Below are 26,319 nucleotides of genomic sequence, written 5' to 3'. Positions count from 1 at the left end.
AGGCAAAGGGTGCCGGCCACTGTCTACAGCATGAAATGCATCAAACACATGTACAGCAAAGAAAAGAAACATACATCACAATGTATATCAATTCATGGACACATCAATCATGAACCCACCCAAATCTAATACGGACATGACGTGGATAAAACCCCCACAATCCCCACTAGGGGTGTTAACACAAGTAGTACAGCAGCAGACAGGCCACAGATATGACAGTCCAAAGCCCTTGTGTAAATGACTGTAACACCAAACCATCCTTGCGAGCCCATGGATGAGGGAAGCAGGAGTGGCCTATATGAGTCAGGACCCCAAGCTGCAAACACATACACGAGACAAGCTTGAACAGACAGTGGATGCTTTCAAAAGCCACAAAGTATCACACCGTCACATGAATGCACAATAGACAAGCAATTTTAAACTATATTAACAAATTAAACTAACTATAAAAAACTACATTACCTAATTAAACTATCAAAAACAATTTTAACTAACTAAACTAAAATGAAAAATCAAAAATGGCCACATACGACCCGGTGGGGAGGCACCCAGGAGGGGGGAGGTACAGGGTCCATCTCAACACCCACATGCGTTGATGTTGAGATAAAAAAAAAACCTCCATGGGCTCAACGCCTGCACAGCCCGACCTGTTCTTGCCATCCGAGGCAGCCTCTTCCTGAAAAGGTAGACGTGGCACAGGAGCCTGACTACGCCTAGGCGCAGCTTGCCCCTCGTTGGCAGCAAGTCTGCCGGACGGGTGAGCCTGGTTCTGTGCGGCAATGACACGTAGGTGAGCATGCAGAACCTCCCGTGATATGCGTGCTTCCTCTTGCAAGGTAACACGTGTAACATGGAGTTCTTCCTGTGTGGCCTGGCTGGACAACTGATGCACCTCCTGGCAAGCACGTAGCTCAGCCGAGATGGTACGCTCAAGCTGCGCAAACCTCTCCTCTGACCGCTCCCTCTGGGACATCAAGAGCACACCCAGAGTGGATCTGAGGGATTCATACTCAACCCTCAGGGCCTCCATGTGTGCCTCTGCGGGAGCAGCAATTGCTTGACGCAAAGACACCATTTCAGCCCGGCGTGCCCTGTCTGAGGCCGCCATACCCAGCCTGAACGAGCGGACCGTGGACTGTGCCGTCCGCTGCTGGAGTTCCACCTACTTATCAGGGGTAGCACGGATTGGGCCACACGCTCCATGCTCTCAGCGATGTTATCAATTGCTGCCCCCTGGTGTTCTGAATTGGCAACCATGGCTTGCTCCCACTCAGTATACCCCAGTGGTGCGCAGCCACCGCATTTCTGGGCTTGACACTTGCGGGGCCCAAGGCGCCGACGTCCTTGTTGGGTTGGCACCACCCGCGGCTGCAGGACTACATTCTCCCGTCGACATGATACCCCAGGCACATCAGCAACTAGTGTGGAGGGTGACCCTGCATCCAGATCCACCACAGGTAGAGGTCCCACCACTGTCTGGCCCCTCAGTGCAGGTGTCACAGACAGAGAAGCATCCACATCGGAATCACCCACCCCTGACGAATGGACCTGATGCACATCCAACTCAACATTGTCGTCAGAGTGATCATCCGGGCATGACTCATTGCCAGCCACAGACAAGATGGTCAGTAACACATGTGGGTTCTCGTGGTCTACCACCCCACGACCCCCATTTGTGCAGATAGCAAACCTGTGTCTGGCATGACAACACCATCCTCTGGCTCCATTGCGTCATCATCTGGAAAGTGGAGCACATGTCAGAAGCACGTAACACACACACATAGACATCACACAGACAGCCAACATATGAAGCAGACATGTCACACACAAATGTGAACCTGTGATGTGTGCCAGGGCACTTTGACATAGCATCAGGGAGTAGGCATGTAGAATGGTGTAACACGGCTCTGAAGTGGGTTGTAGCAGTGCAGAACATGTGTACGTTATCAACTATCTACATGAGTACATCATGATGTGTATAAATTCACTTGAAGGCAGTTCAAGGGCAGGTTCAGGCATCACGTGCATTGTGCATGCAATGTGTTGCATGGCTACAAGCAACCCCCCCCCCCTAAGTGAAAATGCAGGGATGCATTGCATGGCAGTGAAAGGGTGACCAGAGACCTGTGTATTGGCAGACAGTGGTGGCTAGCATCAATTGCATCATCTGAGTCAACTGATAACACAGCAGATGATGATGGGACAGAAAGCAGGACACATGATGCACCCTCAGTAGTACATCCATGTGGGCAGAAGCTGCTACACCAGTTGAACAGAGTCAGTGGGCCTGAAACGGGGGGAGGCCTGTGCCCCGCACAGACTGTGACACCCTAAACATGTGTCTGATGTAGGACTGAGCCAGAGTGGGCATGGAATGGATGAACAAATGCAAAGAAATGTAGGTCATCCTGGACACGTACTACAATGATCATCCAGTCAAGGACATATAGGGGCATGCATGGAATACACATGGAGCATGAATGGGAACTCATGTCCCTGCGGAGCATCTGCCATCTGCACATCCAAGTGAGACACCCTGCATGAAGTGCAGAGGATGTACCCCACTGCTTGTGTCTGGCAGGTTGGCTGGTGGAAGTTTGCATGTACACAGGAGTCTTGAACAGGCCATTGCAGTACGCCAACATGATGCACACCTGTGCAATGTTGAAATTGGGGTGCAGGGGTGGTGGAGGGGCAAGGAAGCATGCCTATGTGGAGTACCCGAATGCATGCAGAGGACACATGCATATCAGTCATGCAATGACATAGTCCCAGTATTGAGAGGAAACACACCCCAGGCTACATGCAGAAGTGACATTGGGCTGGAACATGGACTGTAGGGGCAGCTGGGTGACTAGCATGTGAGTAGGATGCAAGTGTGGTGGTGAGGACAGTCCCCGTCTGCTCTACATGTCCACTATCCTGCACAGCAGGCACGCATCAGTGAAGCATTGCATGACTTGCACATGAGAACCATGTACACATGACATGCAGTGGCAGTCAAGCACAACACATCACACAAGCAAAACACACATGTCCTCGACGAACAGGCAACGACAATCACTGGACGGGGCATCAAAGCCCTGCATCTCTCCCACTCCTTCAAACATTCCTGTTGGTATGTACTCCGCAACGAGTGACTCTGCGGAGTGAGGTCTTCCTCCTCAGGTGGTGACCCACCGCCAGTCATAAGAGTCATGTTGTAATTAGAGGCACACTTCGCCTTAGTGCTGCATTTGAGGTCATCCCAACGCTTTTTGCACTCTTGCGCTGTGGGCACCTCATGGCCAAATGCACTCACATAATCTGCAACGTGCTTCCAGTGGGTATTACGATGGGCAGCCATAGTTTGACAATTCGGCCCCACTAGCATGTCACGGTTGTGTTCCCGCACGTAGTCCACGAGGAAGTCCAGTTCCTGCTTGCAGAAAGGCTTCTTCCTCGACGTGCCGGAGGCCGTAGCTGTGTCTGGGGAGGTGTACACGCCAATTTTCCTCGGCTAATGATAATGAAAAACATGCGTAGCCAATACCCCCGCCAAAAGAAGAGATACGTCCTTGATCTGCTGTGAAGTAGTAATGGCGCACGAAACAACACGAAGTAGCAACACACACGTCGGTCTCCACGAAAGGCACGTACAGCGAACTGCTGGCCCCGCTCACTTTTAAGCCTTGCTGAGGGAAACGCACACACGCGTAACGTCACAGACGCACTTACGCGATAAGGGCCTTTCCTGGAATTGCACGCTGATGTGCAGTTTTTTCATGTGCCAAATCACTCCGTATCAAGCTGGCCACGCAACAACACACGGAAGACCACGGTCCTGCCCAGAAGGCCATTTTCCTGCCCCCGAGAGCCCCAAGCAGCCTGCCACAAGCCATCTGCTGCTGCCTGCCTGCCTGCTGCCACCGTGCCCTGCCATTTGGTGATAGCACATCTGCCATCTGCAGGGTCCAGTTGCAGTGACCACCCCTGCTGGATCAGAAGACTCCCGACTGGTGTACCATCACTCCACAGCCCAGCCCCAGGACCCAGTTGCCCACCCACACCTGCCTTGGTGGTTGCCATGTCCGACACAACACCGTCTAGCACCAGTGGCAACCCCCAGCCAGAGAGGGAAAGGGTTGCCAGCTTCACTTCCGAAGAAGTTGGCATCCTGGTGGAGCAACTCCTGGGGCAGTATGATGCCCTCTTCACACCATCGCGTGCCGACAAGGAAGGAAGGAGGAGGATCTGGACAGACATAGTGGGTGCCATCAATGCGGAGGGGGTGGCACCTTGCGACATGAAACATGTCCAGAAGCGCTGGGAGGACTACAAGTCCAGGACCCTCAAGAAGGCCCGGCGCCTCTTAGACGTAGAGGATGCAGTGGGGCGCCGGGGGCAGCTTACCAACCAGCATATGAGGGTCCTGGAGCGCATTCACCCAGTGCTTCGCCACCAGATCCTCAGGATGCAGGCCCATCTGGAGTCGAGCGGTAAGTGGCCATGCATTGCTGTGTGAAACAGGGCATGTTGCAGTGTGCTGGTAGTCAGCTACTTGCCTGTATGTGTAACATAGGCCATGTATTGATGTGTGTGTGCAGGGACATCATGGTGCTGCATGTGAGACCAGTCATGCGTGAACCACATGGATGGTGCATGTGTTACAACACAACATGTGGAGCAACATGCAGAATGTACACATGAATGCATGCCTGTCTCTGTTGTTGGACATGGATGGGGTGTGAGAGATGGGTGCTGCTGTCAAGGACATGTATGGTGTACACGTCTATGTGTCTGAGTAGCGTGTGTGTGACTTGTAAACGCCATGGATGCATGACACATGTCTGTGACAATGTTCTGATTCACTGATGCAGCCTAGTCATCCTTGTCTCCACTGTGTCTGGGGTGTACGAGGCCAGATGGATGAAATTACTGTGATGTGTGTGCATGTGATCAGTATGACCCATGATGCATGTGAGTTTCAAACCACCATCGTATGTTTCAACAGTTCCTTGGACATGTATGCAAATCTTCTTCGCATGTGCCATGCCTGTTTCTGCATGTGTGTTGCCTGCACTGACCCATGTGTTGTGGAGGGACATGATGAAAGTGACCTTTGACAGTGCCACTCATGTGCTATTGCTTCCTGTCTAGGGGACTATTGTACAGAACCCTGATGCTTGTATTCTATGTCTCCCTCTACACAGCGGAGAGTGAAGAAGAGGGTGGAGACAGCGCTGCGGAACAAAGCGGCGGGGATGCCTCCACCGGCTGGCGACGCAAGGCCCAGTCACCCTCCCAGGAATTACCATAATCCGGGAGCGAGGGGACTGGTGCCGCGTCTGCCACTACGGCTGCAGCGGAAGGGGTGGGTGAGCCCCCACAGGGGCTTGCAACGGAGGAAAACGGTGTGGAGGCATCCAGTTTGGTGGTTTGCACAGAGGAGGAGGAGGCCGCTACTGAGCCTCACATGGGGCCTGGTGGGGGTGGTACCACTGGTGCAAGTGGTGCAGTCCAGGGGCAGGAGGCAGCACAGGTCGCCGTGGAGGGGCCTGTGCATGTCACTGTCCCTGACACTGTGACTGAACCACACCATGCACCAGCAGGGATGCCCCATCCCAGGCCTATCCGCAGGTAGGGGGAGGTCCACGTCATCTGACAGTTCTCTACCTGCGGACGAGGGGACCCGTTACCGAATGGAGACCGTCCTGATTGGTGTCACATTGCGCACGCGTGACATTCGTGATGACATGCGTGCTTCCTGGGGGGCGCATGCATGTCATCATGAAGAGCTGCGTGCCAACGTGGCCCAGTTGGGAGGGTCCTTGGTTGGGGGTTTCTTACATGTGTCGGGCACTCTGGCGGCCCTCTCCTCCTCTGTGGAGACTATGCGCCAGTCGTTGTCCATGCCGTCTTCTGGCCCAGATGCCACCAGGGCCCCCTATGGACCTGCCCCAACCAATGCAGCTAGCTCGGTGGAAATCCCATCCCTGCCACAGTCGGGAGTCAGAGGTCCAGCAGGGGTGGACACCCCAGCAACTGGACCCCAGCAGATGGATGTGCCGGCATCATCTGGCAGGGCACATGCACGATGGTGCTGGTGTATTCCATCAGCCTGGATGCCGTCGTGCTGGCAGAGGCAGTTGCATCGGAGGCAGCGGCAGGCTCAACGTGGGAGGCATCATGGCTCGGGGCCATCAACATCAGAGGGGCAGGCATCGGCCGGAGGGCAGGAGGACCCTGGAATTGGAGTGTCTTCCGTGTGGCAATGGTTGGGCCAGCGGATAGATGCAGAGCGGCGACGGGTGGAGCAGGCACGGCTCACTATGGTCAGGGTGGAGAATTCCATGCGCAGGGCGCTGAAGCGGGCTGAGTGCCTCGAGGGAATTCGCAGGGAGTTGGAGGTGGACATGGCGTTATTCCTGTGAGACCTCTGGGCCAGGGAACAGGCCCGCCTCCAGGACGTTGAACAGGAGGTCGATGATGCCCTGGCCCGGGAAATCAACTATTGAGCCATAGGACTTGCCCACCGCCATTGTATATAGTTAATTAGTGTTAGGTTTCATTTATGTTTTTCTTTCATTTGGGGCGCTTGGGCCATGACCCACCTTTTTGTAGATAGTTCTTTATTAGGTAGGGTTTTTTGTAGGTTTCCTTTCAATAGTTGGGTTTATGGACGCTGGATTTGTTCTTTGTTTATAGTTGAAGACTGCATTTCTCATCATTCTTTTTTTTGTTCACCATGGAGCAATGGATTATTCTTATTTTTTTTCTTTGGATTTAGTTTGCTGGATGGACACTTTGGACCCATTTTCATTTGGATTTCTTTGGATTCTGCTTTCATATTTTTTATTTCATTTTTTTAGAACATGCTGCATTTTCTTTATTATTTCCATTATTGTGTGATTTGATTTAATCCCCTTGCTTTTGTGTTCAATACGTTTTCTTTCATACTTCAATGTGTGGTATTCTCTCATTGGTTTCATGCATGTCACAATATGGGTTTTCTCATTCACTTGCACCCATTGTGTGTGTGTGACGGACATGTGTTGATGTGCACACTTGCCATTTGGACCATGATTGTGGATCGTGATGACGTGTTGGGGGGGACATGAGTCGGGGCCTGCTGGCAGGTGCCCGTCAATGCCGGGGGTGGGGGGGCAGGGGGACATGAATCAGGGCCTGCTGGCAGGTGCCCGTCAATGCAAGGGGGTGGGGGGCCAGGGAGACATGAGTCAGGGCCTGCTGGAAGGTGCCCGTTAATGCCGGGGTGGTGGGGGTGCAGGGGGACATGAGTCGGGGCCTGCTGGCAGGCGCCCGTCAATGCCGGGTGGATGGGGGGGTCAGAGGGACATGAGTCGGAGCCTGCTGGCAGGTGAACGTCAATGGCGGGTGGGTGGGGGATCAGGGGGACATGAGTCCGGGCCTACTGGAAGTTGCCCGTCAATGCTGGGGGGTGTGGGGGCAGTGGGACATGTGTCGGGGCCTGCTGGCAGGTGCCCGTCAATGCTGTGCTGTGGGGGGTCAGGGTGACATGAGTTGGGGCCTGGGAGACATGAGTCAGGGCCTGCTGGCAGGTGCCCGTTAATGCCGGGGCGGTGGGGGTGCAGGGGGACATGAGTTGGGGCCTGCTGGCAGGTGCCCGTCAATGCCGGGTGGGTGGGGGGGCAGAGGGACATGAGTCGGGGCCTGCTGGCAGGTGCACGTCAATGCCGGGTGGGTGGGGCCATTGCAGGGGGACATGAGTTCGGGCCTACTGGCAGTTGCCCGTCAATGCCGGGGGGTGTGGGGGCAGGGGGACATGAGTCGGGGCCTGCTGGCAGGTGCCCGTCAATGCTGGGGGGCCAGGGGGACATGAGTTGGGGCCTGCTGGCAGGTGCCTGTCAATGCTGGGGAGGGCGGGGGTACAGGGGGACATGAGTCGGGGCCTGCTCGCATGTGCCCGTCAATGCTGGGTGGGTGGGGGGTCACAGGGACATGAGTCAGTGCCTGGTGGCAGGTGCCCATCAATGCTGGGGGGATGGGGGGTCAGGGGGACATGAGTCGGGGCTCACTAGTGCATGGTGTCATGTGTGCTGGATGCGGGCCATGGCCAGGGTGTATGGGCTACCTGCGGGGCATGGCCAGGGGTGCAGGGTAGTCCCCTGTGGTGTGGGCTGCCTGCGGGCCATGGCCAGGGTGAATGGGCTGCCTGCAGGGCATGGCCAGGGGTGCAGGGTAGTCCCCTGTGGTGTGGGCTGCCTGCAGGGCCTGGGGAGGGGGGAGAGGGCACACCTGGGAGGACCCACACTGCCAATTTGTGTGTGGTACTCCGCGCGTACCCCAGGAATACACATACCCCGCTCGCCAAGCGAAATCGCGTGTAGAACTCCCCGCGCACCCCTCCGAATACACGTACCCCTCCCGCGCCTAATGAAATCGCGTGTAAAACTCCCCGCGCACCCCTCTGAATACACGTACCCCGCTCGGTCAGCAAAATCATGTGTAAAACTCCACGCGCACCCCTCGGAATACACGCATGCAGCCCATCCACCCTCAACATTCCCCACAGGCAGCCCATCACCCCAGTGCATGCTCCACAGGCTGCCCACACCACAGGATGGAGTTTTACACGCGATTTTGCTAGCGCGAGAGGGGTATGTGTATTCTGAGTGGTGCGCAGGGAGTTTTACACGTGATTTCGCTAGCACGAGAAGGGTACGTGTATTTTGAGGGGTGCGCGGGGAGTTTAACACGCGATTTCGCTAGCGCAGTAGGGGTACATGTATTCTGAGGGGTGCACGGGGAGTTTAACACGCGATTTCGCTAGTAGCGAGAGGGGTACGTGTATTCGTAGGGGTGTGTGAGGAGTTTTACATGCGATTTCACCAACGCGAGAGGGGTACGTGTATTCGGTGGGGTGCGAGGGGAGTTTAACACACGATTTCGCCAGCTCGACAGGGGTAAGTGTATTCTGGGGGCACACGTGGAGTTTTACACGCGATTTTGCTACTGCGAGAGGGGTACGTGTATTCTGAGGGGTGCGTGGGAAGTTTTACACGCGTTTTCGTGGTTGGGGAGCTGTATGCTGGTCCACTGGCCTGTGCGCCATGTAGAGGATTTGAGCGCTGTTCATGGCGCACGGGGCGGGGTTGGGGGCGTAACTGGCGCTGCTGCAGGGTCGCTGTGCCACTCTGCGCCTTGGCTGGTTATGGATGTTGAAATCGCATACTGTGCGCCAGCCGCGTGCGCCACTTGTGCACCGAATTCTATGAATTACCCCCTTAGTTTTGTAGACAATTCCATCAATCCCCATCTCTAACATAAAAGTGGTACATTTGGTGTGCACTTTCAGAGACTTATTAATTTATAAAATAATTTAAGTTTTCTTCCCCCAAGTCTCTGCACCATAAATAGCTGCAGATTGCGCCTTGATCTGGTAAACTTCTAAGGCTTGAGTCACAGCTTTCCCACAAACATACCTCAATAACCCGTTCATTGGACCACCATAACTAAACAGTGTTGGTTTGCTTTTTGATTTTTGTTTGGTCCATTGCCACTTCTCTATACGAACTCCTAAGTAATCGTGATAATTCACTCTTTCCAATAGTGAATCATTATTGTCATATCATTTATGTTCTTTTAGGCCCAAATTAAGTATTCTTTTTTAGAGATATTAATCTCCAATCCCATCTATTCATAGTTTGAGACAAATACAGACAGAGCTTTTGGTAGGACTCTCAGAGTCTTACTGATTAAAACTACATGGCAGCAAAAAGCAAGAGACGAATTTGATCCCCTCCAAAATGCAGACTGTCCATATTTCAAATGATCATAATATTGGCCAATTTATTTAAATAAAGAGAATTGGAGTGGGGCCAAGACACAATCCTGTCTCACCACTCTTGCGACAGGAAAGGTTGAAGTGGTTTCACCCCTTAAACCATACCCTGCTACAGCATGATGGAGATTGGCTATAGATTCAATTAAATTTATAGGGGCCCCTAGTGTGTTGAAAGTATTCCACAATTCTCTCCCAGGGACTGCATCAAAATATCTATGAAGATTAGGTATGAAGGTTTCCCACTAAAAATTATATATTTTTTGCTGTAGTATTGATGATCGAAAGACCTGATCAATAGTAGTGGTGCCGGATCTGAGCCCTATTTGAAGATCAGATAACACCTAATTAGTTAAAGCTCAAATCTCCTGCTGCTGACGCAATACCTTCCCATTGATATTTGCACTTACATCATTTAGGGAGGTCAGCCTATAGCTACTTGAGTCATATTCGGATCACCTTTTTTGTAAATAGGAATAATCTCAGCATCCCTCCATGATTTGGGAACTTCATTTCTACCTGCATCTCATTGAATAACTTAGACAAAAAGGAGAGTCAGATGTCAAGTTCAGACTGAAACTATTTGACTGGCAATCTATCAAGAGCAGGTGCTTTAGTAGAGCGCTGTGAAAACAATGTCAATTCGTCTTCTCACATAGTAATATCAAGCGGTGGAGAACATTTAAATAGTTCTTCATTACAACCATAAATAATATTTACATATGGATGCAATGGATTATTATACAAACTGAGGAAATAAAGCTCCCACATATCATTTGTGATGTGAATATCTATTTTAGTGGGATCTTGCACTGGCTCATATGCAACAATTTTCCAGAATTTCCGACTATCATTATTAGTTTTAGCATTTTGTAAAGTTTCCCATCTATCAATTAGCTTTGCATTGTACACCTTGAGGATCAGACCAGGTGTCTGGATGAGAGTTCTGTTCTTTATTAGTACCCAGCGAAGGACAATGAGATTGTAACAAGCAATCTCATTGGCCCTCGCCAGGGCATTACCCGACCGAGAATCCCTGGAATCCTTCTCCCCACTACGTTCCTTCTTTTCCCCGGGGGTCGGGGGGGGGGACGTGGCAGCCACTGAGCCAATGAGTAGGCTCGGAACGGGGTAATACCCTGTCCGAGCCACCACACAGCTGGAGGCTGCTATTTTCCCCCACTGTGTTTCCCCTCCCCCCTGCATCCCCTACCAATCCAAACAATCCCCTCCCCACCTTCCCAACCCCACTTACCTTCTTTTTGGTCCATTTTGGGAGCAGATGCACTGGGAACACATCTGTCCTCAGCACGTTCGCTCCCGATCCCCAACAGACCGTCATGGAAAGGAAGAATGGACCACACGTAGTTCCTTCTCTCCTTACCATGGCAGCAATTTGTTTGTTTACATTTTCCCTATTTTTTGAACGTTCGCCATGGAAAGGGAGAAGGGACTACTTGTAGTACCTTTGCTCTTTCCATTACAGCCATTTTGTTTGTTTACCTTTTTCCATTCATTTTGAATGGCCGCCATGGAAAGGGAAAACGGACTCCATTTTCTCTTCCCTGCCGGCCATTTTTTAGCCTTTTTTTCTCTTCCGAAACGCCGGAGCATTTCAAGAAAAGCAGTTTTCGGTCTCATCTGCTAGACTCGTGAATGTGGACAAGCAGAGGACCTCCAAAAGGTCTTTTTTTCTTGGTGGGGTGGGAGGGGGGGGGATTAGAGTAAGATCTTCCAGTTGGAAACCAGCACAAGCATCTTAGATGGGCCAGGGGGCCTATCCCAAAAGTGTGTTTTGAACCAATGGTTGCACCTACATTTTGAATGTTTAGGGCAGGTATAAATATTCTCCCTGTTCAGTGGGCCCCCAACTAGGGCTTCCTAGTATGGTTCTAAATGCCCATACCAGGGATCTGCCAGTTGAGACCATGCCTGCTTTCTACCGGGCAGGGGGGTTGCTAGGTCTGGAAAAGATCCGGGGCTGTGCTCATTTTGGGACTGTCAGGACTGGGGGCTAGCTAGCCTTTTTGGTGGTAACCCCTGAGCTTCTACCCGGGGCTACAACCAAAAGTCCCAAAGCTATAGCCCCCTCAGCCACCCCCCCCTGCAACGCCTCTGCTACTGAGTCAAAGGCTGCCTTAAGTACCCTGCTGACCTCTTCGTCGTGCTTAGAATCTCCCCCCTCTCCCCTCCCCCCATCTCTGTGGTCTTCAGCATGACGCACTGGCATACAGTTCTCATTTCCGGAAACCTAAGTTGAAACATGCAGCATTTAAAGTGGTTCTCTCAGTAACAAACGGAATCGCATAGCGCCATCTCACTGGTCTTTAGTGTATTGCACATTCATCTGCACGTGTTTCTAATCATGCCACACACAGTTCCTGTCTCTGTTGGCAGCTACCTGAACATTCCCCAATAAGGGTATTCATCTTTGTCACACTAAAATGCTTTGCCCCCAAAGTTAAATGTCGAGGTTGTTATATGTTATTTCGCCAAGGGACATAAGTTGGGGAAGGGTCATTATCCCAAGTGATAAAGACCCCTTACAAAAATCTGTCATGCTGTGGTGATAGCCACACATGTTTTGAAGATGTGGTGGTGAAATAAAACAATTTACCGTTAATGTTGAGTGAAGTAAATTTACAAACTAAGTTAATAAATGAAATATGTTTTGTTGTAGTATTAAAATAGCAAGATTGTCTTCATAATTTAAGTAATTTAATTGCAAACCTGGTAAAACTGAAGTGGTTTTAACATGCGCATTCATCAAGTGTCATGTACAAGAAAATGGTTTCTCTATAGGGAATTGAAAACATTTTACAATAATTTAGTTTTCTCTTTGGTCTGGTAAATAGGGTGCTGCTGCACAAAAGGTACTGTTAATTAAGTATCTTGTTGAAAGAAACATTGCTTGGAAATGTCTGTTTCTTCTCTGTCTGCTTTTGAAGACAGAATGTTCCAAATGCAAGCAATACCAGTAGTTGTATTTTTCTATTTATTTATTTATTTATTGTGCATTTGTAAGGCGCTTGTACATCAAGATATTGGGGGTCATTATGAGTTTGGAGGTAGCCATGACGCTATTAGCGCCATGGCTGCCTCCAAAGCCGGGTCCGGTCTGACTGAATGAGGATTTACTGGGTCATTCCGACCTTGGAGGACCCGGTAAGTCCCCATTCAGTAAACCATTCCCCATTCCCATTGAGCCCCCTGAGGGCTCAATGGGGAAGGTGCTAATAACGGGCCTGCAAATTGCGGGCCCGTTATTAGCTCCAAGGTCCCTTAACGGGACCCGCAGAGAACGGCTGGTCAGACCAGCCGTTCCTGCTGGGACCCGCTAAGGGACCTCGGAATAGGGCGGTAAGGGTTTACCGGCACCGGCATCCTTACTGGTGCCCGTAAACCCTTACCGCCCAACTCGGAATGACCCCCACTGTGTTCAAAGGGGAGGGCACATGGGAACAAAGGCATATTGAAACTGAACAGGGAAGGGGCGGTCCTACTAGGCCTTCTGAGCATTCAGAACGTGCAAGTGCATAGAGAGAGAGAAGGGACAGTGAAGGGGGTAAGTGCTAGGAGTGCCAGGAAGAAGTGCTAAGGCGTTAGTTGTGTGCAACAGTAAGTGCCTGGCAGAGATCGCTTGGTACAGAAGCGATAACTTGCCAGTAATAATGCAAGGTTGTGGCAACACAAGCCAGTTATTGACTACACTCTAAACACTTTGATTGTCTGACAGGTGGTCAATAACAGTGTCCATGTGATAATATATGTTTGACCGAATAAGGATGTTTCATAATACAAGGCAGCTTCCAATATCCTTATACAATCCTAGAAATAATGGTCTTATTACAGGCTTATTGTGACATCACAAATGACATGTAATAAGAAAACGACACCAGAACTGTTCTCTAATCATTTATTACACTTCATTTGTGACATCACACTGCCTGCTGTTTGAGGCATCAGGGATCAGGATTCCACCCGTCACTGCAGCACTTAATTAAAGGTGTGACAAGTTTTTCAATTTCCTTGCTAAAAATAGGTTTCTGTGATACATTACCAGGACAATCCAGACGTGGACCCTTAGCTCGCTGTGCTTAGAAAGGCACAGATCCACCTCGCTGATGAGGCCCGACTAGGCCGAAACACGTGTCTGGGGTTGCTGTTGGTACTCTTGTTCAGAGGAGAATTGCCTACCATTTCGGTACTGGACTACCTATGGGTGGGACAAAGACTGATGTGTATGGACATTTCTCTGTGGAAAGCACAGAGAGCTAAAGCGTGCTTGAGACCCTCCCGGGGGCCATACACCCAAGAACAGGTCCATGGGCCATGTTCCTACCGGTAGATGGTTTCCCAGACCTCTTTATGCAGTCTGCAATATATGTATGCACTGTCATGCCTTATGCTTTGTGGCGATACAGTCCCACAACTGTTTGACACGCCATACTGTGAATGAAAGTGCTATGAGGCACACCAATGCACATCAACACTTTATAAAAGACACGTAACAGTAGCACTGTGGTGTTTGATCAGGCAGATACATATCAGAGTTATATATCAGATGCAACTTCTGTACAGGGGTGGACTGGCCTATAGGGAACTCTGGAGATGTTCTGGTAGGCCTCTGCAGCCTGGGACTCTTGTGTGGTAACCTATTATATTTCCAAAAGTTCTCATAGGAAAAGGGTTGGGCCTGCTGAAAATGTATAATATGAAGGCCACTTGAACATTATTTCCATGGCCTCTTTTGTTGCCAGTCCACCCCTGCTTGTTTTTAAGCTTTGTGAGCTATTTAATCCCTATAAAGTGCAGAGGTTGCCCTCCGTTTTGTGTGAAAATGATATGATAGGTTATTTATAACGTGCCTAATACCCAGAGGTTTCTAAGCGCGGACCCTGAGATCGAACCTGTGGTGCCCTGTGTCGTCTTGCTTCCAAGGCGAGCACATTGCCCCTGAGCTATCCTCCGGAGATGATGGCGCTACTTGCTTCTAAGCACAGGAAAGTGGTAAGAGGTGTGGCTCTCACACATTCTTTTAGCGCCCTAGTAGCCCACTGACCTCCTCACTGCCGTGGTGTTTGGATATCATGGCGTCGTGAATGGCATACAGTGTTGCAGTGCTTGTTCCTGTTCTCTCGGGGGACCTCTCGAATAGGAGCATCTATGGCTATGCATGTATCTACATATATATGCATCTTCCCACAATAAACCAGAACACCACCAAATAAAACACCACATAAACTATGTTAGAAAAGGTGTATGCCTCCGTGGTCTTTATAACCAAGTTTCTCTCTTTGAAAGTGGGCATCAGAAGGTCTTCAGCTCACAAGTTTCCTCGGATTTCTGGGCAGATGTGCTTTCTATAAATCTGATGGACTTTATTGCCTGGCATATCCTTTGATGCCTGGCCAGGATCTACTTTACTATTATCTCTGAACTAAGATGAATATAAGGGTTTGAGAGGAGCACTAGCTTCACAGAAAGAACCTGCTGCATTCTGAAACTCTGCCGGAGGTGCACACAGGCTGGCATATGTTTGGGGTGGACACTGCCCCAGTCGGTGCTGAAGCTGCGGGTCTATGGTGGACTGGGAATAACACAAGAGTTAAGGAACGACTGTATTCGGATCCATTGGGGGGGTGGGGGAACTAAAATGTTTGTCCCATGAAGGGAAGACAAGTAGACCCTGCAGCATTTTGCTGTGAAGAAGGGGGTGGGGTGCTGGAGTGGGCTGGTCAAGAAAGTGCACACTGTTTATTTTGTAACACTTGAGTTAGGTTCAGGCAGTGCTATGTCCTGTCAGTTTCTCTCTCAGGTGACTCTCCCTTGAGCCCAGGCCATGTTAATGGTTGTTGAACCTCTTCCTGCACTAGCAAAGGTGGTTCCTGCTCCTTCCATAACGAGGAGGTCCTATGTTACAGGCCCAGCACAGGGCCTGACCTTCAGCTTCAGGAACCATCAGGACCCATTTCTTTCTACCAACTAACACACACATGACTGTCATTCTGGGCTGGGTCACTCTGTGCACCACCTTCTAGAGAGGACCACGCATGTGTCCATGGTGATACTCCCAGCGGAAGGGCAGCAAGGGGCACTAGCTCACAATAAATGTTGTGAGCTGTCTGCCGCCTTGCAATTCCTCCATCTTGTGTCACACTGTCACTTTTAGATTGTGTGTATTTGTTATCACCCCCAAAGGATTACTACCATTGAACCACAGGTTCTAAGGGAAGCTGCTCAAAACAAGCATTCACAAATGTTCTTAGTTGTTTAGGGTTCGCTTTCATATGTAGTACCAACTGTTCCAGAAGCATAGGTAGAGACAGGATGCTGGCTGTGGTGCTGCCCCTTTAAGGGACTAGCACGCAGCAAAGTGATGTTGCACTCCGCTGCATGCCCTATAAATAAAAGGGGCATGCCCGGCCGCAGCATTGTGACTGGGGAGCCCGAGTCTGACGCATGTCTCTGTTTGAGTTCCTGCAACGGAGGGAGGCCTGGGGCTCACAGAACAACGCAGTGGGGGCCAAGGATTCCCCCACAACAGTGGCGACGAGGCCGAGACATGCCTGGACCCGGCCGTGATCTTTGTGATTAATGTTTACACTGAACGAGGGACGGATCTCTCGTTCTACGCTTGGGGGAGGGGCAGCCCATGCCGCGGTGGCCATTTTGTCCGCATTACACGGACGCTTCACAGAGCTCCGGTGGGGCCTATGAGTGCCATCCAGGCACAATTTTTGGACGTATGGATAGCAGACTGCTATCCCTACATGGACATACCTGAGATTTGCACATTCTTGTAATTTTTAGGTATATTTCACCGAGTGAAGATGAGGCACTGGGGTAGACTAGCTATTCTGGAACTGCTACCCTAGGCCTCACTGGCTTAATTTTTGGACGCTCCTCTATGCTGGACAATCTGGTGACTGGCCACTGGACCTCTGCTCCTGCTGGAAGCTGGTGAGTGCTGTGTGCACTGGTGAAGGACTGGTGGGGAGTTTTGAAGGTCAAGGAGGCCTGGAGGCCTGTGATCCTGGTGTGGAATGTGGAAGATCAGGGTGGCTGTGTGAAGAAGAATCAAGCTGGGTGAGTTGTGGCCCCTATGCATACTGAAGGGGTGCTCGTGCGCTCTGACCCATGAGTGATCCAGCAAACCAGGATGGGGCACATGCTGTCCCACAACAGCAAGGATGACCCCCACCTCCAGCAATGGCCCAGATGAGGGCCGCAGCGGCTCTCCCACCCATACCCGAGTTTGATGTGTCTGGCCCCCCATCCAGTCTGGGGACTAGGTGGACGTGATGGATTGATCGCCTTGACATGTACTTTCGGGCTACGATGGAAACCAGCGATGACATCAAGCTGGCCACGTTACTGTATTCCGCTGGATCGGCTGTACATGAGATTTTTTACTCCCTCCTGCCCACAGACATCACCTATGCCGCAGCAAAGACAGCCCTGCACAACTACTTCCTTCCACTGGCTAATGCGTACTACGAGAGGTTTGTCATGCTATCCACCAAACAGAAAGAAGACGAGACCCTTGACACATTTCATAGTCGTCTCAGAAGACTCTTAGTGGCATGTGCATGGGACAACGCCGATGACATGGTCAGAAATCAGCTCATCCAAGGGTGCTCCTCAGGCAAGTTGAGGAGACAAGTGCTGAGAGAACCAGGGATCACCCTTCCTCGGATCTTGGAGAAGGGCCGCTGCCAGGAGATTTCCAAGGTACGTGCATCAAGGATGGAGGCGGTGTTGGGGGGCACTGTTGCGCACGTAGAAAATGGCTGCCTAAACCCGTTGCTCCTTCATCACCACAAGATCCTGCGCTTGAAGATCTGCTCATAGGCCGTCTAGAGGGCTAAAACTTACTGGAGCGGTTGCCGGAGAACTCATCCACAACTTGTGAAAATCTGAGCCCGCTGCGGTACAGGACTGCTGAGATCTGGCTGTTAAGAGACCCACCGACGCGAGCAGCGGTGTCGAGCCGGCGCGTGGCACCAGGGGAATTCACCCTGCTGCCGTGGTTGCTGAGCGCTGCAGGCCGCGAGTGGGCAGAGCCTATGCTGACAGCTCTCGCCCGGCCCTGCTATCTGGCCCGCGCTCTTCATGAAGTGGCGGTTGGAGGTGCCTGTCTCTTCTGTGGATGGCCCGGCTCTATCTTGGCTCTCAGCGCCGACCTGCTTGATACTAGACCGCCTCCCTCCCCCTGATCGCGGAGTATCGAAGCTCCCGCCCGCACATAGACCTACAGGCAGCAGAGCTGGAAAACCAAGTAAGCGGCCAGCGTGATGGGGAAAGTGGGACGCGGTGTGCCAGTCCTGCCACGGAGGCGGCAGCTCCTTGCAGTGTTTCAACATATGAAGTGTTTCTATGCGCTGGATGCCCCCGGCAGACATTGCATCGAGACCTGCTAATTTAGGGCTGTGGTCTTCCTGATCCCAGCCCACCTCTTTAGGCCTGCAAATACGCCGTGAAGCCGATTGGGACGCACCGGGCAGCTCGGCGAGCTCAGCTCTCTGTGGACTGAAGTAGTGCCTCGCCGCCGCCATACCGCTGCTACGCGGCATTTCTTTATACGCCCTGCAAGCTTGGTCGAACCTCGTGGTGCTACTATACTGGTCGTGGTGCCTGGGAGTACAGCTGGCCCTCGCCCACGGTCTGAGGTTTAGACCCTCCTGTGCTTCTGTGACAAACCCAATATACACACGCTACTCGGTGTAAGCATTGGGGAGCCAAGCAAGTCAAACAGGGCATCCAAAACCCCTGCTGGCAGGAAGAAGGGCCCTATGGACACGTTTACCAACACGGCTAGCCACGCTGTGACGGTGGACACACATCTGGATGAGGGTGCTCAGGGCAAACAAGACGGGATGGACAGAGAGGATAAATTGACCGCACTAGTACAGAACAGATTCCTTGCAGTGAACATCAAGCTGGACGAAATAGTTGCCACCATCGGCTCCTTGAGAGCCAGAATAGACAAGGAGAATGCACGTGTCACGAAAACTGAGAACAGGATAAGTGTGAACGAAGATACTATTGCCCACCACAGTCGAGATATATCCTATATCAAAGATACGATGAACAAATTACAGAGCAAATGTGAGGACCTCGAATCCAGGTCAAGGGGGAACAATGTATGCGTGGTCGGAGTGGAGGAATCCTTCGGCAGGGGCCAAATGGAGAAACATGTGGAAGAACTTTTCAAATCCTTATTCGGGCCCGAATCACTCTCTGAGCATTTCCTTGTGGAGAGGGCGCATCGTACTCTAGCACGGTACCCAAACCAGGAGCCCCGCCACGTACAATAATTGCTCGCCTCCTGAATTACAGAGACAGGAATACAATCCTTCGGTTGGCAAGGGAGGCCAGTACATTGCAATATGAGGGAAACCGTATACATATATACCCAGATTTCTCCACCTCTGTCCAGGCAAGCAGACGCTCTTATGAACCGGTTAAGAAACTCCTTAGAGCACGGCAGATCACGTACGCCTTGATGTTCCCGGCCAAAAATGAGAATTCAGCATGCAGGAAGGGCACACTTTTTTGAAAACCCATCTGAAGCTCTATCTTATATTGAGTCCTCTATACCCCTCCCTCCAAGAGGGGAACGACCTGCGCCGAACAATAGACCCCGGCCGGCAGACTAAGATGTGCGTACTTTACTGATCTGGTTGCAGCGGGTACGGGCCTTACTTCAGGGTCCCTGGTAAACTGATACAAAAGATGGCCATCTTCTGTGTTTGGTGGTGGTCGGGAGCCGGGGATGGCGGTCATGTGAGGCAACATCACTACCCCGGGAATATTCCACAAGTTGGGGGACAGACATTGTCAAGTTGGGGGTGACGATGAGGGTGGTGGGCGGGGTGGGGGGTTTGGATTGGGTTGTTGTCAATATGATATCCCATGGTTTGAATTGGGAAAGGCCCCCCACCTTATGGCACCTTGCCCTGAGGGCGTTATCGGGGGAATTGGTTATAGGCTACTGTTTAAACAAGTGGTCTGTGGGATTCTGGCACGAGCCATGTTATTTGAAAGATACATCCAAAAGGTTGGAGATGCTATCCGAACATTTCTATGTAAGACTTAGACCACGCATTGAGGGTTAAACTATTGTCATGGAATGTAAGGGGACTGAATAATCGGTTGAAGACTAAGAAGGTTGGAAATTATATTGTCAGGCATGGCGCTCAAATTGTTATGCTACAGGAAACGCATACTGTTGATACTAGTAATGAGTGCATACTGCCCGGCTGGGGCAAATACAGGTTCTGTACAAACTACTCATCTCAGTCCAGGGGTGTCGCCACGCTCATACATCCAAATCTGGGATTCTGGCCTGAAGGCCATAAATTAGATCCCCTTGGTGTGGGGCTCGATTACAGGACAGCGGATGCTACTGGTGAACACATATGGCGCGAACATTGATGACCCCGCCTTTTATACAAATATATACCAATTGCTATCTGCCATTGATATTCCTACTATAGTATGGGGTGGGGACTTCAACATTGCTATGGACCCTAGACTGGACAGATCCAGCACGGTCGTTAGAGCACCGAGTAGGGCTGTTCTTACTTTGCAACATAACCTTTCTCAGCTCTCCCTAGATGATGCCTGGCGAGTGATGCATCCGAAAGGAAAGGCCTACACATACTACTCTTCGGTTCATGATTCCGAGTTCAGAATTGATTATTGGTTTGTTTCCCCCACTATGCTTGCTGTAACAAAGTCGAGATACTGCCCCGTACACTGTCTGACCACTCCCCGATAACACTTGAGGTTACATTTCAAAACTGCCCTAGCTCTCCCAGGGGATGGAGGATGCCCAGGGGGCTGCTGAGTGATCGGGGGTGGTAGAGGGGCTACACTAAATTGCGGAGTTCCTCGAAATTAACATGGGCTCAGTGGATAGATGTTCCACGGTATAGGAATCCTTTAAGGTTTGGGCTAGGGGGACGCTGCTATCCAAATCCGTGGGTCTCCTGAAAGGGGTTAGAGCTGACCTGACCCAAACTCAGGACGAACTGGGGAAACTGGAGGACGAGTACGCTCGTACACATGATAAGGCCATACTAGCTGGAATACAGCAACATCTCCAGGAATTTGGCAGACTAGCTGCTAGGGAAGTACAGTACATGGCGGCCCCGGTCCAAGCCCGTAAATATGGTGAGGGTAACAAAGCGGGAAGGACACTGTCTAATTTAATGAAACAGGACAGGCACCCTAATCGAATTACTAGCATACAAACGTCTGGCGGAGAGATTTTACTGAATGAGACTGAGATCAATGTTGAGTTTGCTAAATTTAACAACTGTATAGCAATAGAGACACTAAGACGATCACGGAAATCAGGGCATACTTGGAGACGCTGACAATGCCGAAACTCCCTGAAGAGACTCACCTGGCAATGGACCAACCTCTCACTACTGACGAGCTTGCTGAGGCGATTAAGGACTTGGCATCCAATAAAGCTCCAGGGCTAGATGGCCTGGGAGCTGAGTTTTACAAGGAGTGTAGTGCGGAACACGCTTCATTGTTATTGCGGGTTTGGGAGGAATCCCTCCAATGTAAAATTCTGCCCCCGTCCATGAGAGAGGCCCTGATAACTGTTCTCCCTAAACCGCGCCGCCCGCCCCAGGACATGTCGTCATATGGGCCACTATCTCTTATTAACACAGATGCTAAAATATTTGCCAAAGTACTGGCCAGTAGGCTTCTGCCGGCAGTTCCTACACTTGTTCACCCTGCCCAGAATGGGTTTATCCCCACTAGATCTACGGCTCTTAACCTTCGTAGGCTCTTTGGTTTATGGCCCAAATAGACCCGGGCAGAAACGCGGTAGCCGTATCATTAGACGCGGAGAAGGCCTTCGATTCTGTGTCGTGGGCCTACTTGCTGGCAGTACTGGAGTCATTTGGGGTTGGCCCTAATTTCATTAGATATGTGGAACTACTCTACACGGAACCTGGGGCACGGGTATTGACCAACCAGTCAATTTCGGATCTGTTTCTATTGGGAAGGGGCACTAGGCAAGGCTGCCCATTTTCGCCCATACTATTTGCCTTGACAATAGAGCCGATGGCTATAGCGGTCCAACTGCGACACTCCAACAGGGGCATCAACCTTAAAGGGGCTACTCAGCTAATCTCTCTATACGTGGACGACACGCTTTTATATATCCGTGAACCAGAAAACAACTTAGCACCTATTATGGCGGAGATTCAAGAATTCACTGCACACTCGGGGTACTCCATTAACAGAGACAAGTCAGAGGTTTTCCCCCTCACACCGTCAGCTAGCTGCCCCGGCTCCCTGTGTGGTCTGAAGTGGTCTGGGGAGTCCATCTGATATCTGGGGATACTTGTCTCACGTGGGAAACACACGCTGTACACAGACAATCACGATACCACACTACAGGCCTTGAAGACTAAATTGCTGTTATGGGACCGCCTGCCGATATCATTGCATGGTAGGATAGCAGTCCTTTAAATGATAGTCCTGCCCAAGCTATTATACCTATTCGTGAACATCCCAATATGGCCGGGAAGACCCTTCTTTAATAAACTTAGGTCAATGGCGACGACCTTTCTTTGGAATGGGAAGACTCCAAGAATAGGGTGGGAAAAACTGACTGAACCATACTCCTCAGGCGGCTTAGCAGCACCTAACTTTGAACTATATTATTATGTTTCCCAGGCCCAATTTTCGAAATATTGGTATTCCAAGGACGAGGGTCCCCCCCATGTGGAGGTAGAGGAGCTCACCACTTCCCCCACAAACATCCAGTCCGTAATTTTTGATGCACACTACAGGGACACATGCAACTTCAACCCGGTGAGCTGTACGATTGGTGCATGGAAAGCTATATTCAAAAGACTGGGATTAATGGCCCCATATAATCCCGAGGTCTCCCTTTGGAACAACCCTAACATGCAACCGACACACGACGCCAGCCTATGTGAGGCCTGGGATCCCAATGGTGAGATGAGACTGGGAGATATGTTTATTGATGGGAAGTTTGCGACCCTTCAGCTGATCATGGGGGCGTGTGGCAGGGGCCCACTTAGGACACTGCAGTACGATCGTATGAGATCGGCCTTCCAGAGGTGCTGGGCGTCCTTCCCCGATGAACCCCCTACGCACCCCTGCGTGCAGATGATAACGGCTGGCGACCGGTTGGGGGTGTCCAGTCTGTACACTGTAATACAGGCACACTCACCATCGCCTAACCTGATCAAAGATAAATGGGAAAAATGATCTCTGAATCCCTATAGACGACAAGACCTGGGACAGGTACTGTTCCCTTACCAAGAGGGTTCCCTGAACGCTGGACTACGCCTAATACAGTTTAAAATTATAAACAGATTGCACTACACCCCGGCCAAAATAGCCAAGTTTGTTCCAGATAGTCCAGGCAAATGTCCCAAATGCAAGGCGGATCAGGCTGGTTCGTTCCACATGTACTGGAGTTGTCCGATGGTGGCTGGCTTCTGGAGGGAGGTGGCGGATGTCCTTGAAGAAATTACACAAATCCCCCCGGCATTGACCCCACAGAAATATTTATTCGGAGATATAGGCAAGTTCTCCGAAAAAACCAGAAGACTGTTTAATGTCTCGTGCGCAGTTGCCAAAAAATGTATTCTACAACAATGGAAGAATGCTGCGCCACCCACGGTAAAGCAGTTCCTCCGGGAATTGACATATGTAAATGAGGCTGAAGAACAGTTTGTCCTCACCCGCCCATTGGCGAGCAGACCTAAAGATATTTGGGGGCCCTTCAGAATGTTTTTGTGTGATATGATCTCCGACGAAGATGAAGCTATATAAACTTACCACCTTGATGAGATGTATGATATGTGTACCGATCTTCTATTCTGTCATGTTTATTTCTAGCTGTAACTGTGTTATGTATCTTCTGGACCACTAATAAAAAAAGTGTTAAAAAAAGGATTGAGGCGGTGTCCCAAGCGGCCAAGTCAGAAGAGATCTGCGCTGTGGGTCGTGGCTGCAGGGGTGCCCGGACACGGGCTGGCAACTTCCGCGACAAGGGCAGTAAGCCGGGAGAAGCATGCCAGAAGTGCGGGTACGACCTGCCCCACCCCAGTGAGTGCCCAGCTGCAGGGAGGGCATGCGGATGGTGTGGCCTGATGGACCATTTCGCAGGGGTGTGCCGAGCGTCCCTGCCGGTGCTGGTACCGAGAGGCCCTGTGCGAACCAGGTTTTTCAGACAGTCCCGCCCTCCCAATGTTGCCCAGGTAAAACAAGGAGAGGAAGGGACCCAACCTGACGAGGAGGAGGAGGAAGAGGAAGAGGAAAACATCTTCTTTGTGTCAAGCATTGACGCCCTCCAATCCAAGGGCCAAAGACAGCCGAGGTGCATCATGGCAGTCAATGACTCTCCTGTATCGGTGCTGGTGGACACGGGGGCCTCGGTCAATTTTATGGCCTGTCACCATTATGAAACCATGCCCTGCCCCCCCAGACTATCTATGCCAAAAGCTTGCATTTTCACATTCGGGGGCTCACATCCTATTCCCCTGGACGGTGCATTTGTGGCTCGGGTGGGGCATGGAAGCTCGAGGATTAAAGCATGTTTTTATGTTACGCCCGTCAGTACCAACACCTTACTGAGCTGTGCGGCGGCCGATGCCCTCGGACTGGTGAGCTTCGCGTACTCCGTATATGTGGAGGACATACAAACGCTACTGGAGAAATATGCAGGCCTGTTCCAAGGGATTGGTCGCATGGCTGGGGATCCAGTAAGACTGTACATCGATGAGTCGGTGCAGCCAATTGCCCTCAAACACAGAAGGGTACCATTCCATCTAAAGGAGTTGGTGGACAAAGAGCTGGATAACTTGGTAAACCTTGACATCATCGAGGAGGTGGAAGGTCCAACGCCCTGGGTGTCCCCAATTGTGGTTGCCAGGAAACCCAAGCAACCCGATTCAGTAAGAATCGGTGTGGACATGAGGCTTCCCAACAAGGCCATCAGGAGGGAACGCCATCTCACACCAACTATTGACGATATCATCACAGAGCTGCAGGGAGCTCACTTCTTTTCGAAGCTCGATCTCAGGGCGGGATACCACCAAGTCCTCCTGCATCCGGAGTCGAGGTATATCACGACTTTCACGGCCCACCGGGGTCTATAACGGTACAAGTGACTCAGCTTCGGGGTCTCCTCCGTGACTGAGGTATTTCAAAATATTATCAGAGTGGTGCTGGCGGACCTAGAGATTGTTCTGAACATTAGTCACGACATCCTGGTGTTCGCCAGGTCAGAAGTGGACCACCTGCAGAGACTGGCGAAAACTTTTGAGAGGCTTCAATCATTAGGTTTAACACTCCACCGCGAAAAGTTCCTGAGGACGAACATAGAGTTCTTTGGATTCATGTACAACGAGGGAGGAGCGTCTCCAGACCCCAGGAAAGTAAAGGACATCAAGGAAGCGAAGCCCCCAGAAAACGTGTATGAAGTGAGAAGCTTCCTGAGTATGGTCACCTATTGCTGCCGGTTTATCAAAAATCTGGCATCCAGGTCTGAGCCGCTATGGGCCCTCACAAATAAAGAGACGGCGTGGCAGTGGGGACCATTGGAACTGGTGGCGTTCAAGGACATTAAAGGCGCCCTAACTGAGAAAGACACAATGGCCTTCTTCAATCCTGCTCTGCAATCAGAGATTGTTGTGGACGCCAGCCCGTTTGGCCTGGGAGCAGTTTTACCGCAAGTGGGGCAAGACTCCTGTGTCCACCCGTGGCCTATGCCAGCAAGGCCCTGTCCGACACAGAGCAGCGGTATATCCAAATAGAACGAGAAGCGCTGGCCGTCCTCTGGGGGTGCAGGCACTTTCGGCTATACATCCTGGGAAGGCCGGTGACTGATGACGGACCACAAGCCCCTACTGCCGATTTTGGCAGGCTCGTCCTCGAAACCACCAGCGAGGATTGAGAGATGGATTTTGGCCCTGCTGGAATACGTGGTCTCATTGGTGTATCGGCCTGGTGCCAACAATGCAGCCGACTACCTGTCTCGCCATCCGGGGAGCCGCCAAGACGGAGAAGCTGACGGCTGTGCAGAAGAGGCCAGTGATCACATACAACTGGTGGTTGAAGCGGCTACCCCGAATGCCCTACCCCTCGAAGAACTGGAAGTGGCGGCTGCAAACGACGAGTACTTCTGCATCCTCAGAGCGGCACTGCAGCAAGGGTCGTGGAAGAGTGTCCTGGAGTCGCTGGCTGGGCGCACACAGGAAAGGTGGTGCTCGAACATCTGTGGACAGTGCGGGAGGAACTGTTGTTTTTGTAGAAGGGTCTGCTGTTGAGAGGTGATCGGATCGTGGTCCCACAGGCCAAAGTACAAGAGTTGATCGGCCTGGCACACGAAGGCCATCAGGGGCTGCTAAAACCAAAGCCCGGCTACGCTTAAAGGTGTGGTTCCCCGAACTGGAGAAACGGGTGGGTGACTATGTCGCCTCATGTGTGTGGTGTCAGGCAGC

The sequence above is a fragment of the Ambystoma mexicanum genome, chromosome 10, assembly GCF_040938575.1.
Source record: "Ambystoma mexicanum isolate Mex_15411 chromosome 10, UKY_AmexF1_1, whole genome shotgun sequence".
Lineage (NCBI taxonomy): Eukaryota > Metazoa > Chordata > Amphibia > Caudata > Ambystomatidae > Ambystoma > Ambystoma mexicanum.
The sequence above is the reverse complement of the archived record's forward strand: the minus strand, read 5'-3'. Positions refer to the sequence as shown.